This window comes from Pipistrellus kuhlii, unplaced genomic scaffold (genome assembly GCF_014108245.1).
Source record: "Pipistrellus kuhlii isolate mPipKuh1 unplaced genomic scaffold, mPipKuh1.p scaffold_m20_p_4, whole genome shotgun sequence".
NCBI lineage: Eukaryota > Metazoa > Chordata > Mammalia > Chiroptera > Vespertilionidae > Pipistrellus > Pipistrellus kuhlii.
This window is the reverse complement of record NW_023425540.1, coordinates 59250832-59264504: the sequence shown is the minus strand read 5'-3', so window position 1 is coordinate 59264504 and position 13673 is coordinate 59250832. Positions and strand designations below refer to the sequence as shown.

At 43.0% G+C, this 13673-nt stretch overlaps 1 protein-coding gene and 1 pseudogene across 1 annotated transcript in view; both read left to right on the top strand.

Annotated features, from left to right (window-relative positions):
• Nucleotides 1–13673, top strand: part of MCC (MCC regulator of WNT signaling pathway) — a 338649-nt gene that overhangs the window by 76560 nt on the left and 248416 nt on the right. The gene's annotated exons all lie outside the window — the stretch shown is intronic.
• Nucleotides 1972–4967, top strand: LOC118702957 (annotated as a pseudogene).

Genomic DNA, 13673 nt, shown 5'->3' with positions numbered 1-13673 from the left:
GAGGATCTTGACAATGTCACTTATCTTGTATATATTTACACTCTGTTTTGACATCGACAGTGGTTTTCCAGACGTTTTGTGCTTGAGAAACATTTTCTGATTCAGACATTTTTGGTGGTATGTCTGAAGGAACTAACAATTCTACATATTCCAGCAATAATTAACATACAATCATTGGACAAATCCCAATAAAAGGACATTCTATAAAATACCTGACCAGTATTCCTTGAAACTGTCAAGGACACCCAAAGCAAGAAAAGTCTGAGAAAGAGAAACTGTCACAGCTAAGAGGAGCCTAGGAAGGGGACTTTAGGTACAAACTAAGGGAAGCTGAGTAAACTGTGGACTTTAGTTAATAATGTATCTATATTAGTTCATTAATTGTGACAATTATACCGTAACTAGAATCCCAATGCACAAAGATTCATGCTAGAATGGGCTTTCCTTTTCCTGGCTGCTGGCACTGCCTTTCCACTCTGGCCTAGCCCCTTTCTGCTCAGGCCCAGGAGCCACCTCTTTAGACTCTGCCCTGCCTTCCCACGCTGCCCAGAGGCCCTGAGAGAACAGGGGTGGGACAGAATGCCTGTGTCCCACCCAACCCGCCACTTGACACCTGTGTATGCAAATTAATCGCCATTTTGTTGGGTTAATTTGTGTATCACTCTTGATTGGCTGGTGGCATGGCGGAGATACGGTCAATTTACATGTTTGTCTATTATTAGGTAAGATAACATAAGATGCTGCCCTAGCAGGTTTTCTCAGTGGTTAGAATGTCAGCCTTTGGACTGAAGGGTCATGGGTTTGATTCTGGTCAAGAGCATGTGCAAAAGGCGATCAATTGGTGTGTTTCTCTTACATTGATGTTTCTGTCTTTGTCTCTACCCCTCTCTTCTACACTCTCTAAAAAATCAATGGAAAAAATATCCTTGATGAGGATTAACAACAAAAAATTATTATTATTATAATGTAAGATATTAATAGGGGAAACTGGATATGGGGTATATGAGAATTTTCTGTCCTATTTTTGCAACTTTTCTGTAAATCTAAAACTATGATAAAATTTTAAATGTATTAAAAACGCACATACACACAGTCACTACTAGGGTATGACCATGGCTCATACAATCTGTGAAAGCCTCCGTCGTTATTGCACTATTTGTCACTTGGTCACCCTTCAAGGACATTCTTGCTCAGTTTAAGGAGAACCATTATCTATCCTAATCTTGCCTTCCTGCTTGCTCGGGAGACTAGGCAAGCATCAGTAAACATGTCATCTTTCTCGGGCACAGACTTGGATTTAGACTGTGCTGTTACACATAATTTGCAGCTAGTTGGACTTTATACTATATCAGCTCAGCCTTTGTCAAAACAAACACACCAGAGCAATATGGGTTACATAGCAAGAATCACTTCATCAGATTTATTTTTATCAGAGTTGGCATTGGTCAAAACACATTGATCAAACTTTAGTAGCACCTGCTGTGACTGATTCAGGTTTCATGGCTCACCAGTTTTCCGCAGCAAGCCTACTGTTGAAAGCAGCAGGAGTTGGCTGTTACCTACCTGTATGTGGCTGCTTGGTTCTTGGCCTCGGCAGTAACCTCTTGGATTTCATTTTGTATACCCATCTCTCCTGGTCAGAGGCCAGCTCATCCCCGGAGTTTCCCACCCCCATGTTCTCTGTGTGTTGTGGGTGAAACGTTGGAACTGATGTAGCTGCCCAAGATGGCCTCTGCAGGTGCCAGTGTAAGAAACACTCCCTTAAATGTCGAGCACACAGCTCAGGCAGGAGTGCTCACCTTACTAAAATTCATGAACTGCACACTAACAGCTTGCACATTGTTCTGTATATGCATCTAGAAGAGCTTAAGACAAGCCCATAGCCTATGAGGGTGACTGTTTATTGGAATACATCGAATAAGTTTTTTTAAAGCTACAATTCCACAAACAACGTGTGCACACTCACTTAAGATGATCCCTTGGTGAGAACAAGACCATAAATGCACTGAAGTCCTGTGATGGTGATTACATTAATTATCTCACTGAATTGAAAATTTTGAAAAACCTCTAATTCTGTTTAAATTCTCAGATCCTTGATAACGTCTTTGGACTTTGTGGGAGAGTGCATTTTGAGTCACACTTCCTCGCTCTTCCTATATTTTTGTCATTTGTCATGTGATGTTGGAGTCCTCCTGTCAAATGTGGGAAATAGAAAATGATCTTTGTTTTATCCACGGTGCTTAGGATGGTTGGTTTTATAGCAATAGCTGATGCAGGGTCTGCTCACAGAGGTCCATGGAGCTCAGCTTGAGAAATGCCCTGTATAGGTGGCCAAAGAAAGCAAATAACTTCTCTAAACTGCACACTTGGGCAATGTCTTCACTTACATAGTACTCGCATTAAAAATATGTTCCTTCCAAAGCAAATGCTAAGCTAATAAAATTAAGTTCTGTTCTTTTTTTTTTTTTTTAAACAGCAAAAGGCATTTTATCAGTGCCTAGTTCAGAGACAGAGAGCACATAGTAATTCACACTGGGAAAGTGTAACACAATTTCATTAACTACCCTGTTTCCCCGAAAATAAGAAAGTGTCTTATATTAATTTTTTCTCCCAAAGTTGCACTAGGTCTTATTTTCAGGCGATGTCTTATCTTTCCATGCACTAGGTCTCATTTTCAGAGGATGTCTTATTTTCGGGGAAACACAGTAGTAGCAGGGGGTTGCCTACTGAGAAGTAAAGAAAACACTAATGAATATAGGAGTTGAACTTGGAAAGACCAGCTGAAGGAGGAGACCAGGTGAGAGTTGGAGCAAGCCTGGTTCACCACATAGGTAAGTGACAGAGAAGCAACAACTTTCAGATCATAAAAAATGTAACTTCTGCCTCTTGAATTTCACTATGGTCTTGCATGGCCATACAGAACCACACAGGAAATAGAACTCTGGGAAACATAGTTCCAGCTTGGCTAAGTTGAGTTAGTACCAGGCCACCCCAGAGCAGCAATAAAATTGCTGGTACAAACTGAGCCTTATTCAGAAAGCTATCAGCAAAGCAATGTGAGACACTAGGTTAGCGAAGAAGAGATGTATTGGGAAAGATATACTCTGTTCCCTGATAAGTTTCTCTCCCAGGATTTGTATTTCAGGGGAGGGTGCTGGTATCTTACCTAATAATAGACAAACATGTAAATTGACCATACCTCTGCTATGCCCACAGCCAATCAGAGTGAGTATGCAAATTAATCCAACAAAGATTGTGGTTAATTTGCATATGTACCTGAGTCCTGAGAATATCCTAGGTACTCAGGTAACTCCCAGCCAGTCATCGAAGGGACAGCCCCCCCTCTCCCCCGCTCAAGCCTAAAGCCAGATGCCACCTGCCCACGTCCGGGCCCCCAATCAGGGACCCAGGCAGGCAGGGGTGGGCAGCCAGCGCCAGACACTGCCTGCCCAGGGTCTGGGCCTGATTGGGCCCTGGGCAGGCGGAGGCAGACAGCATCTTCAGGATCACTGTCTGCCCCCGGGCAGCCCGTGGACACCGGTGGAGCAGGCCCAGGTTGAACATTTTAAAAAAATATATATTTTATTGATTTTGTACAGAGAGGAAAGGAGAGAGATAGAGAGTTAGAAACATCGATGAGAGAGAGTCATCGATCAGCTGCCTCTTGCACACCCCCTACTGGGGATATGCCCGCAACCAAGGTACATGCCCTTGACCGGAATCGAACCCGGGACCTTTCAGTCCCCAGGCCGACGCTCTATCCATTGAGCCACCAAACCGGTTTCGGCCCAGGTTGAACATTTTAATGAAAATGGGATGCCTGTGCCCTGTCCCACCGTGCCCCGTCCCTGGCAAGGAGAGGGCAGTGTGCAGTTAGGAGGCACCAGGACTTGGAAGGGACTAGGAGCAACCTGCAGGCGCGCTACCAGGAAGAGGTGCTGAACAATGAGGACACCGAGGGCTGGCTGATGGAGCACGCAAAGCTACAGATGAGGTGGCTCTCACCTGCGCTGAACTCAAAAAGTACATCGATAGCCTGATGGAGGAAATCGCCTTTCTGAAGAAGGTGCACAAAGAGGAGATCGCCGAGCTGCAGGTGCAGATCCAGTATGCTCAGATCTCCGTAGAGATGGACGTGTTCTCCAAGTCCGACCTCTCCGCCACGCTCAAGGACATCTGCACCCAGAACGAGAAGCTGGCTGCTAAGAACATGCAGAATGCCGAAGGTTCTCCGTGCTGACCGAGGGCACTGCCAAGAATCCCTACGCGGTGCACGCCCCCAAGGACGAGGTGTCCGAGAGCCACTGTCTGCTCAAGGCCAAGACCCTGGCGATCAAAGCATGCTGGGGCATGAACAAAGCACTGGAAAAGCATCTGCAAGAGCTGGAGGATAAACAGAACTCAGATGTTACTATGCAAGACACAGTCAACAAATTAGAAAATGAATTGAGAATTACCAAGAGTGATATGGCACGATATTTAAAAGAATTCCAGGACCTCCTCAATTTGAAGATGGCTTTGGACATTGGCATTGCAGCTAACAGGAAACTCTTGCAAGGTGAGGAGACCCGGCTCAGTTTCACCAGCGTGGGAAGCATAGCCAGCGGCTACTCCCGGAGTTCCCAGGTCTTTGCTCAATCTGCCTATGGTTACAGACCAGCTCCTACTTGATGCCTGCTCGCTCCTTCCCTTCTTAATCTGCTCCAGGAGGAGCAGATAGAGGTGGAGGAGACCACTGAGGTTGCAAAAGCTGAGGAATCTAAGGATGAACCTCCCTCTGAAGGAGAAACTGAAGAGAAGGAGGGGAAAGAAGAGGAAGGAAAGGAAGAGAAGGTGCCAAGGAAGAATTTGAGGACTCAAAGGAGGAAGAAGGACTTGAAGATGAAGGAGAAGATGCCCAAGAAGCTGAGGATGAGAAGAAAGATGAAGGTGTTGGGGAGGAGCAAGCAACCAAGAAGAAAGATTGAGCCTCCTTTCCTTAATTATTTTAGGAATAATCCTCCTGAAACCAGGCCTACCTATCACCAACCAAGCAGTTGCATTCCCGGTACTATATAAATTAAGAAGTCAATATAAGTCACATTCTGAGGTGACTCAGGTTGAACATTAAATGTGCTATGACTTTTCTCCTTATGCAGAGTATCTGTTTACTTGCAGAGTGGCTTCCTGGCTTGCTGCCAGCCTGTGCATGGTCCACACTTATGAGTTCAGGATCTATGACAATGTGAATAATTCAGATGTTTACAATAAAAACACATGAATACATGAATTCACTAATGTTAATGTTAAACTTCATGGATAAAATAGTCCTTTGAATCTTTCGTGGTTAGAAATTAAAGACCTCAAATCATGTGCAATAAACAGTAAATAAAGTTACACTGAATGACAAAAAAAAATTTAAAAAAATACACACACACACACACACACACACACTAGGGGCCAGGAAACGTTCAAAGAACTGGGGAACCATAACTAAAACAGGAAGGGAAGCCACATGGTGTATATTATTGCTACAAATATAGTACAATGTAGATAGATATGTTATAGTTATGGCAGTATGTCATATCCTAACTATATTAATAAAAGGGTAATATGCTAATTAGACCATAAGACCTTCCAGACGTCCTTCCAGACAAAGCCATGGTGGCAGGGCCAAGGCAGAGGAGGTTAGGGTGATCAGGCCAGGAGGGGAGGGCAGTTGGGATCAGGCTGGCAAGGGAGGTTGCAATTGGGTGCAAGCAGGCCAGTAGGCAGCGTGGTTAGGAGTGATCAAGCAGGCAGGCGGGTGAGCGGTTAGGATCCCTGTGGGATAGGGCCTAAACCGGCAGTCAGACATCCCTCAAGGGGTCCTAGATTGGAGAGGATGCAGGTCAGGCTGAGGGATACTCCCCCCCTCCCCATGCACGAATTTTGTGCACTGGGTCACTAGTAAATTATAATGTTATGGAACCTAAGTAGTGACATATTTAAATATTATAAAATATAAAACATAGTTACAATACTAACCAATTTATGAACAAAATATGTTTCTTTTTTAAATTTTTACTTATTGATTTAAAAGAGAGAGAGATTTGTTGTTCCAATTAGTTATGCACTCATTGGTTGATTCTTGTATGTGCCCTGACTAGGAATCAAACCTACAAACTTGATGTATCAGGGTGCTTTAACCAACTGAGAGACCTGGCCAGGGCTCCAAAATATCAATTTCATGAAAGAACCTCTCAGCCATGCTGCTTGTCTTTTTAAAGTATTCATTATCAACTTGAAAAATTATGTTAATAAAAGTATTCATTGATGTTAATGAAATGCAATCTATAATAATAAAAGCATAGTATGCTCATTAGCCTGGACACTCTTCTGGACAAAGCCGGGCTGCAAGGGAAGCTCGGGTTCTGGGTGCCTGCCAGTGGCCAGAGGGAAGCCCGGGTCCCAGATGCCAGAGGGAAGCCAGTGCTGGCAGCCGGGGGAAGAAAGGCTTACTCTTGTATGAATTTCATGTATCAGGCCTCTAGTTATACCATAAAAGAAGTCATGCACAGGATATAAAGTATTTGAACCAGTTCAGAAAGTTGATGAAAAGTTAGTCATCATTTATCTCCCATCTTCCCTTGTTTAAAGGGTCTTCAACATTTTAAAAAAAAATCTATCCCTGAATTGCTTTAATATAGGGAACTTTCCATTTGTCCTTTTGCAATTTTAAGATGTTGTAATCATTACACTATTTGCCAAAATTGGGATTACAATATTGTAACCTTTGGTCAGGAGGAGGTGTCCTGATAAGACTAGAGCAAGGCGGATTGTTCTGGGAGGCTCTCTTCCGGGCATGCTTATCACCCTTCCTATTTTCATAGAGATGGGACAGAACAAACAAAATATTGCATTTTTCAGAGTGGCTACAGAAGGCTCTAGAATATGGTGTTGATAAAAAAAAGTTTTAGTATTCCAAATTGCCACTTCCAAGTGATTAAAGCTGAATTTCAATAAATAAACAAATTTGGTTAGCTAGAGAGAGACATACATTTGGCTTTGTGTTGTTAGTCATCTTAAATGCCAGCTATCCCTGGGGAAGTGCACTGTTCCATGAATTTTTTCGAACATTTCAAATGGTGGCATGGCCTCATTTCTCCTTCGATGCTGGGGTGACCTGCAGGAGAAGCTGGCATGTGCAGGGGAAGGTAGCAGTGTCTGCCGTCTGCCACCTGCTGCTCAAAGCCAGCTTCCTCTAGAATCCTTTAGACAATCTGGCTTCAACATAGCCATTTTCTGATTTAATTTTGCATTTACTGTATTGCCATTATTGTTGGAAAAGTGATTTACATTTTTAAGGAAGGAAAGCAAAGACAGTTAGGAGCTATGGTAATAAAAGTAAGTGAATTTAAAAAAACAGACATAGGCCCTGACCGGTTTGGCTCAGTGGATAGAGCATCGGCCTGCAGTGTCTCTGGTCATGCAAATCTATATGATCATTATTATTCACATCATTCATTATTAATTGAACTTTATTTGATACAGAGTCCATAGTTATATTACTTCAGGGGACAATTCAAATCTACCATTTCAGCCAATACAGAAAAATATTCAAAATATGTGCAAATAAATAAGGAAATGTGTGTGATAGTGGTAAGATAGATAAGCACCTTCTTTTGAGTTTCACCACTTGCCCAACTTCAGAAAGACTTGAGTTATTACAAAGCCTTCACAAGTACTTTTTAATCTCCAAGATACTCTTCAGGCATAAATTTGAGATTATGTTCTAACATCCTTCTAAAATCACAATTCTTTTTTTGGGAAGAACTTAAAATTTGACAGTAGTTTTTCTTCATTTGTAAAAATGAAGACAAAGGATTGATTATTGCTGGTACTATTATTGCTATTATTCGTGTAAAATCTGAAACTACAGGCTCTTTAGTTAAAGGATTGAGTTTTTTCCATTTGTTTGTTTATTTTCTGGATAGGTTCTCTGTTTTTCTTTAGCAGAGTCTGAGCTTACTCTTGCTTTTTCCCCTGTGAAGCTTCTGTTTCCTCCATGTCTGTCACAAATGGAAGGACCGAATAATTTATATGATGGTCAGAGGAATCCTCTTCTTTCTCCCCTATAATCTAATCAGATTGTGAAGAGATAAAAGTATCATCAATCAGACTTACAAAAGGCAGACATGTCATTCGTCAAAAGCTTTTAATCTTGGCAATGAATGTAGTACCAGTACAACAGATGTTTGTACAACAGGAGAACAATGGCTCCCAGATATTGCAATTTCATGGACCAGTAACATTTCAAAAGATTGAAACTTGCCAGTTCTTTATGTTGACAAAAATCAAAAGCCAAGGTAGTATCTCTCAGTTAGTAAATAAATGAGAATAAAATAACTTCATGAAAGAATTCACATTTATTTTTGCTTTTCACATTTCTCCATTAACTAGTGGGAACCGTGGCATGTGTGAAGCCCTGTAGCAGAGTAACTATGGTTATGGATTTTAGAGACATACACTGTTTCTGCTCTTTTGTCTGACTTTGGACAAGTCACGTAACTTTTTCAGTCTCTTCTCATAAAATAGGAATAATACATTCCTCCTGTGGTTGTCATGGGACTTAAACAAGATAATGCATAGAAAGAGCCTATGTCAATGCCTGGTGCAGTTGGATGCTCAATAAACAGCAGCGATTACCGGTGCTATTTTCCTCATCTAAAATATCAGAAACAGATCTTGAGAGTTCCTTGCAAGTGGATACGTTTGGGGGAGAATTTGGAAATACAAACTTTAAAAATTCTGAAGAATGAGATTGCTCAAGCACGCTTCAAGACATTTACTGAGCACCTTTTTATGAGCAAGTCTCTAAAATTATGCTGAACAATCTTGTAGGTAGAATTCATTTGGAAATACCAGATCTTGAAAAAGGACAATAATTCCTACCTAAAGATGAAAGGGTCCTTAAAAAAAAAAAAGGGTCCTTTGTCTAACCTTGCCATTTAAAAAGAAAATGGGAACATAGAAGCACAGATCATAAAATGTCTGCCTAACGTCACATAGGGAGAAGCAGGAAAACTGAGACTAAAAGGTGGGTTTCCTGACACCCCTCCATGACCTTGCCCTGGACTAGGGGCATGTGCCTCATTGTTGGCTAGAGAAAGAACCGGTGCTGGTGGGAAATGAGGGCCCCGCACCCTCTCCTTAGGAGCTTTGCTGTCCGGCTCTAGGTCGCTCTTCCATGGTGCCGGCTGGTGCTGGGTTGTTGGTTTCATGTCCTCTGGTTCCCTCTGTGGAGCTAATGTTCAGCCACAGCACCGCAGTATACATGACGGTTGTCACAATATTGACGTACTTCTGTACCAGGCCCCTCTTCTCCTGGGTACCTAATCCTATCTCCCAGGAACCTGCAGCCTCCGATTGAATCAGTCTTTAAGGGGTGAATGCTGGCCGAAACCTGTTTGGCTCAATGGATAGAGCATCAGCTTGGGGACTGAAGGGTCCCTGGTTCAATTCCGGTCAAGTAGGGGGTATGATTGATGACTCTCTCTCTTCGATGTTTCTAACTCTCTATCTCTCTCCCTTCCTCTCTGTACAAAATCAATAAAATATTAAAAAAAAAAAAAAAAAGGGAGGGGGGGGTGAATGCTGGCCCTAGAGGTGCCCCTAAGAACTGCTGCCAGCTGGCAGCTTGTGGGCATCTGTTCTGAATGCCAGTGGTTGTGCCACACCACGTTGTTAAACATGTTTAATATCTCTCTTGTTCTTTTGGCAATCTGTGCAACTGAAACAACAAATCAATGTTTATGGCCTGATGGGAATGTGGGCCCCAACAGACAGTGAGGTGTGGGAAGTCATTAGATCGCACTCTCTCAATGATTTAAATTATTTTAAAATGATTCTGTTGGATAGTTCCACGGGGGCTCATGTTTTATTCTGTTTTCTACTGTCTTTGGGATTAACCAGGTTAAAGGGATTTTATAAGTTTTAGAGTACACACTAGAGGGCAGTGGCCCCATATCTAGATACCTGCCAGTTACCACTTTGCACGTCTCTGCCCTCCTTTGTGTGTGTGTGGGAGGGGAGAGGGGCAGAGCCTCCTCCACATCACACAAATACCATTTATGCCTGACGTATTTTATGAAAACAGATCAGCTACTTGACAGCACTAATCGTTCCTTGTCGTTTCTTTTCTATCCTTCCAATGATTTACCTCAGGGGCGGCTTTAATAGTAGAGTTCGCTATTATTAACAACTTAATGACCTTTTCTTTTTTTTTTTTTAAGACAAGGCAAAGGAGAGATAGGAGACATACATTTCTAATTTGGTAAGGCTTTTTATTTTTGCATTTTTGTATTTGCAAATAAAGTTATGAATTAACAATGATGAAGAAGAAAGGCACAGCTGCTCTGTATAATGAAAAGATAGTTGGGGAAAGGGCGGGTGAGTGGATTGAGAAACAGTGAACCCACTAGACTTTGTGTTTGCAGAGTTCTAGGGCATTGAAGAGAAGTTCCAGGGCTGCTAAATAGTGTAATAGAGTCTAAGAGGAAAGCAATGGTGCATTAAGAAGTATGTCAGTGTTTTATTTGAGTCAACCTTTGATAGAATCTGAGGAACCTACATAAGGGATTTGATTTACTTTGGTTGCTGGACTGTTTCTTTGAAATGGATAACCCTCTAAGACTGGATTATCTGAGCCTTGATTTATAGAAGTTATATGTAAAATGAACTTGTAGGGGTTTGTTTTTGAATTTGTGAGATCTATAGCAGTTTGTTCATTATGCTTACTCTTTGGCACAGATGGGAGCTAAGAGTCCTGAGTGGGAGAAAAGACACTTGGACCCTCCTAACACCCTGTGCTTTGCAGCTGAGATGGGGACGCCCTCTGCATTTCTCTTGGTGTTGCTAATATTTATTAAGCACCTACTGTATACTACAAAATGTGGTTTGCATAGATGACCTGTTAATCCTTACAACAACCTTATGTCGTATGCACACAGATTAGGAATTTGAGGATTAGGGAGATTGCCTGGGATGAAACAGTGAGGCTGCAGCAGGCTGAGATTTGTGTGCCCTTAGAAGAAGAAACAGTGATGCAAGCAATGTCAACATAAGATCATCCCTTCTCCTGACCAAGCCTACATGGTGCAGTGCTGTCATACCCTGAACTGGGTGTGGATTCTGATCTTATTCTTCCATGGCTGGGCTGGAGCTATCACACACACACACACACACACACACACACACACAGACAACATTCATACACACATTCACACACACATTCACACTCACACACACATTCACACTCACACACACATTCACACACACATTCACACTCACACACACATTCACACTCACACATTCACACTCACACATTCACACACACACTCACACACACATTCACACACACATTCACACACACTAACACACACACACAAACACTCACACACACACACTCGCAGACACACACACACTCACTGGTTGGGATTTTGTGTCTCTGATTTTGTATAAGACACACTCGCTGGAGAGTAATTAAAACCCCTGGTGGATTTATGTTGGACCTCCTGACATGATTGTGCAGTTATTTATGCCTAGATGACAGAGAAGATTAGCATTAAATGCTGAGAGAAATGCTCCGACCACTTAGATGCAGTTAGAGGCATCTATCAAAGATGCATTTGGAACTGAGAGTCCTCAATCTAATTGCCAGGAATGCTGAAGGCTTTCTTTGGTCACAATTAAAGGAGGAAAAAAAGAGTTAGTAGTGAGAGAGGTCGGCCCCACCTTAACTTCTCTGTTGGATCTTCGGGGGCAGAGGAGTAATCCCCACCCCAGTCCTGTCTCTCTTGGGTCTTTGAGGTAATTGTCCTTGTGCCATGGCAACACCTTCCCTAGAGACAGAAGCAGGCAGAAGGACTAATGTGTTCCTGTTATTACTATTAATAATAATTGGTCACATTTGTTAAGTGTTTACTGTATGTTGGGATGTGATGGAAGGGCCTTATCTGTATCATCTCACCTAATCCTTTTTTTTTTTTATTTTTTTTATTTTATAGTTTATTAATCCTCTCACAAAAAATCTGCACGACTATCACAGATAAAGTCACGGAATCCTGAGATGGCCAGCCCCTCCCTTACCTTCTCCTCTCCTCCCCCAACTATCACTTGTGCCAGTTGTTTCTCTGTGAGTGTGAGGGCCAGGGGCAGGCAGGCACTGATTATTAGAAACCCCAGAAGAAGTAAACATTGCCAGTGACTAAGGCAGAAAAGGATTATTAGATCTATGAATTATGGTGTCAATTATACTTCTACGAGGATCCCAGTGCATGAATTCGTGAACTTTGAAAAGAACTGTGCTCCATGAGACTGTAGTGGACACAGGGGCAGATCTCAGCCCATCCTCCGTGCCCCACCCCGGGGTCCTCCCATTGCAGCCCCTGGTCCCCTGTCTCCTGGGAGCCCAGCTCCCACCCCTGCCCCCACCCCCACTGCCGCTCCCACTTGCTGACCATGCAGAGCAATTGGGGTCAACACCATTAGCGGGTGCAAGTAGCAGCTGCTGCCCTGATGCCTCTCAGGATCAGAGGAGGTGGAGAAGCCCTAAGGGGTGATCAGGGCCTGTAGCTGCTGCTCACACCCACTGATGGTGCCAAGCAATTAGGGCCAGCGCCAGGCACCTGCAGCAGGTACGAGCACCAGGTTGGACTGTGGCAGCAAATGATTTTCAGTAACCAGCAGAGGCTCAACCCGATGACAGCAACCAGTGGCCCCACTTTGGTCTGGTGCCCCCGCTTACCTCCACCATCCCGCCATGGCTGATGCCTGCCATGTTCTGTGCTCTGCTGCCACCACCCACCCAATGGTGGTCAGCACACCCATGGTGGTCAGCACACCCATGGTGGTCAGCACATATCAGTGCCACCGGTTGTTTGTTCCACCATTTGGTCTGTTTGCATGTTTGCCTTTTATTATATAGGATTGGGGGGGAAAAAAGAATCATTTGTTAGTTGTTAGATTATATTTCTTGTTTACAGACATCAATATACTGTTTCATTCTAAAATATAGTAGTTATTAGTAGTAGCACTATAATAACTCAAATGTCAATGCCTCCTTCTCTTTAGTGTCAGGGTTTGTACCATCTCCGTGCCCACCCCCACCACCACTGTTACCTGGAATTGGAACTCAGAAGAATCTATGTTCACAAATAAACTGGTGATCAATGTGGATTTTAGTAAAAGATGAGGACATAGAGGAGATCAGATGTAAATCACTCCCTACACATACACACATATGCACACACCTGCGCCTGCACGCTCTCAACACTCTCATACACCTCTTTCTAAGCAAGGAGGAGCATCAGAGTCCATATTAGACACTTCCACCTCTCGAGACCCTCCCCTGGCCCATAACTGAGGCGTTTCTCTCTGTGGTCCACACCCTTATCCCAGCAGTGTTCACTCTTCTCTATTTCCTTCTGCTTCTTAGGAGGGATGCAGATTCCTTTCCTAATAGCGTATGTGGTAGTGTAGAAACCATCTTTTACTACTAGACATGTCCTTAGCATCTCACACTTCCACATTAAGTGGTTTAGCAAAGTATTCCTTTGAAATGTGTATACCCCTGTGTTCACTGCAGCATTCGTTATTTTCAATAGCCAAGATTTGGAAGCAGCCCAAGTGTCCATCAGTGGGTAAGTGGATCA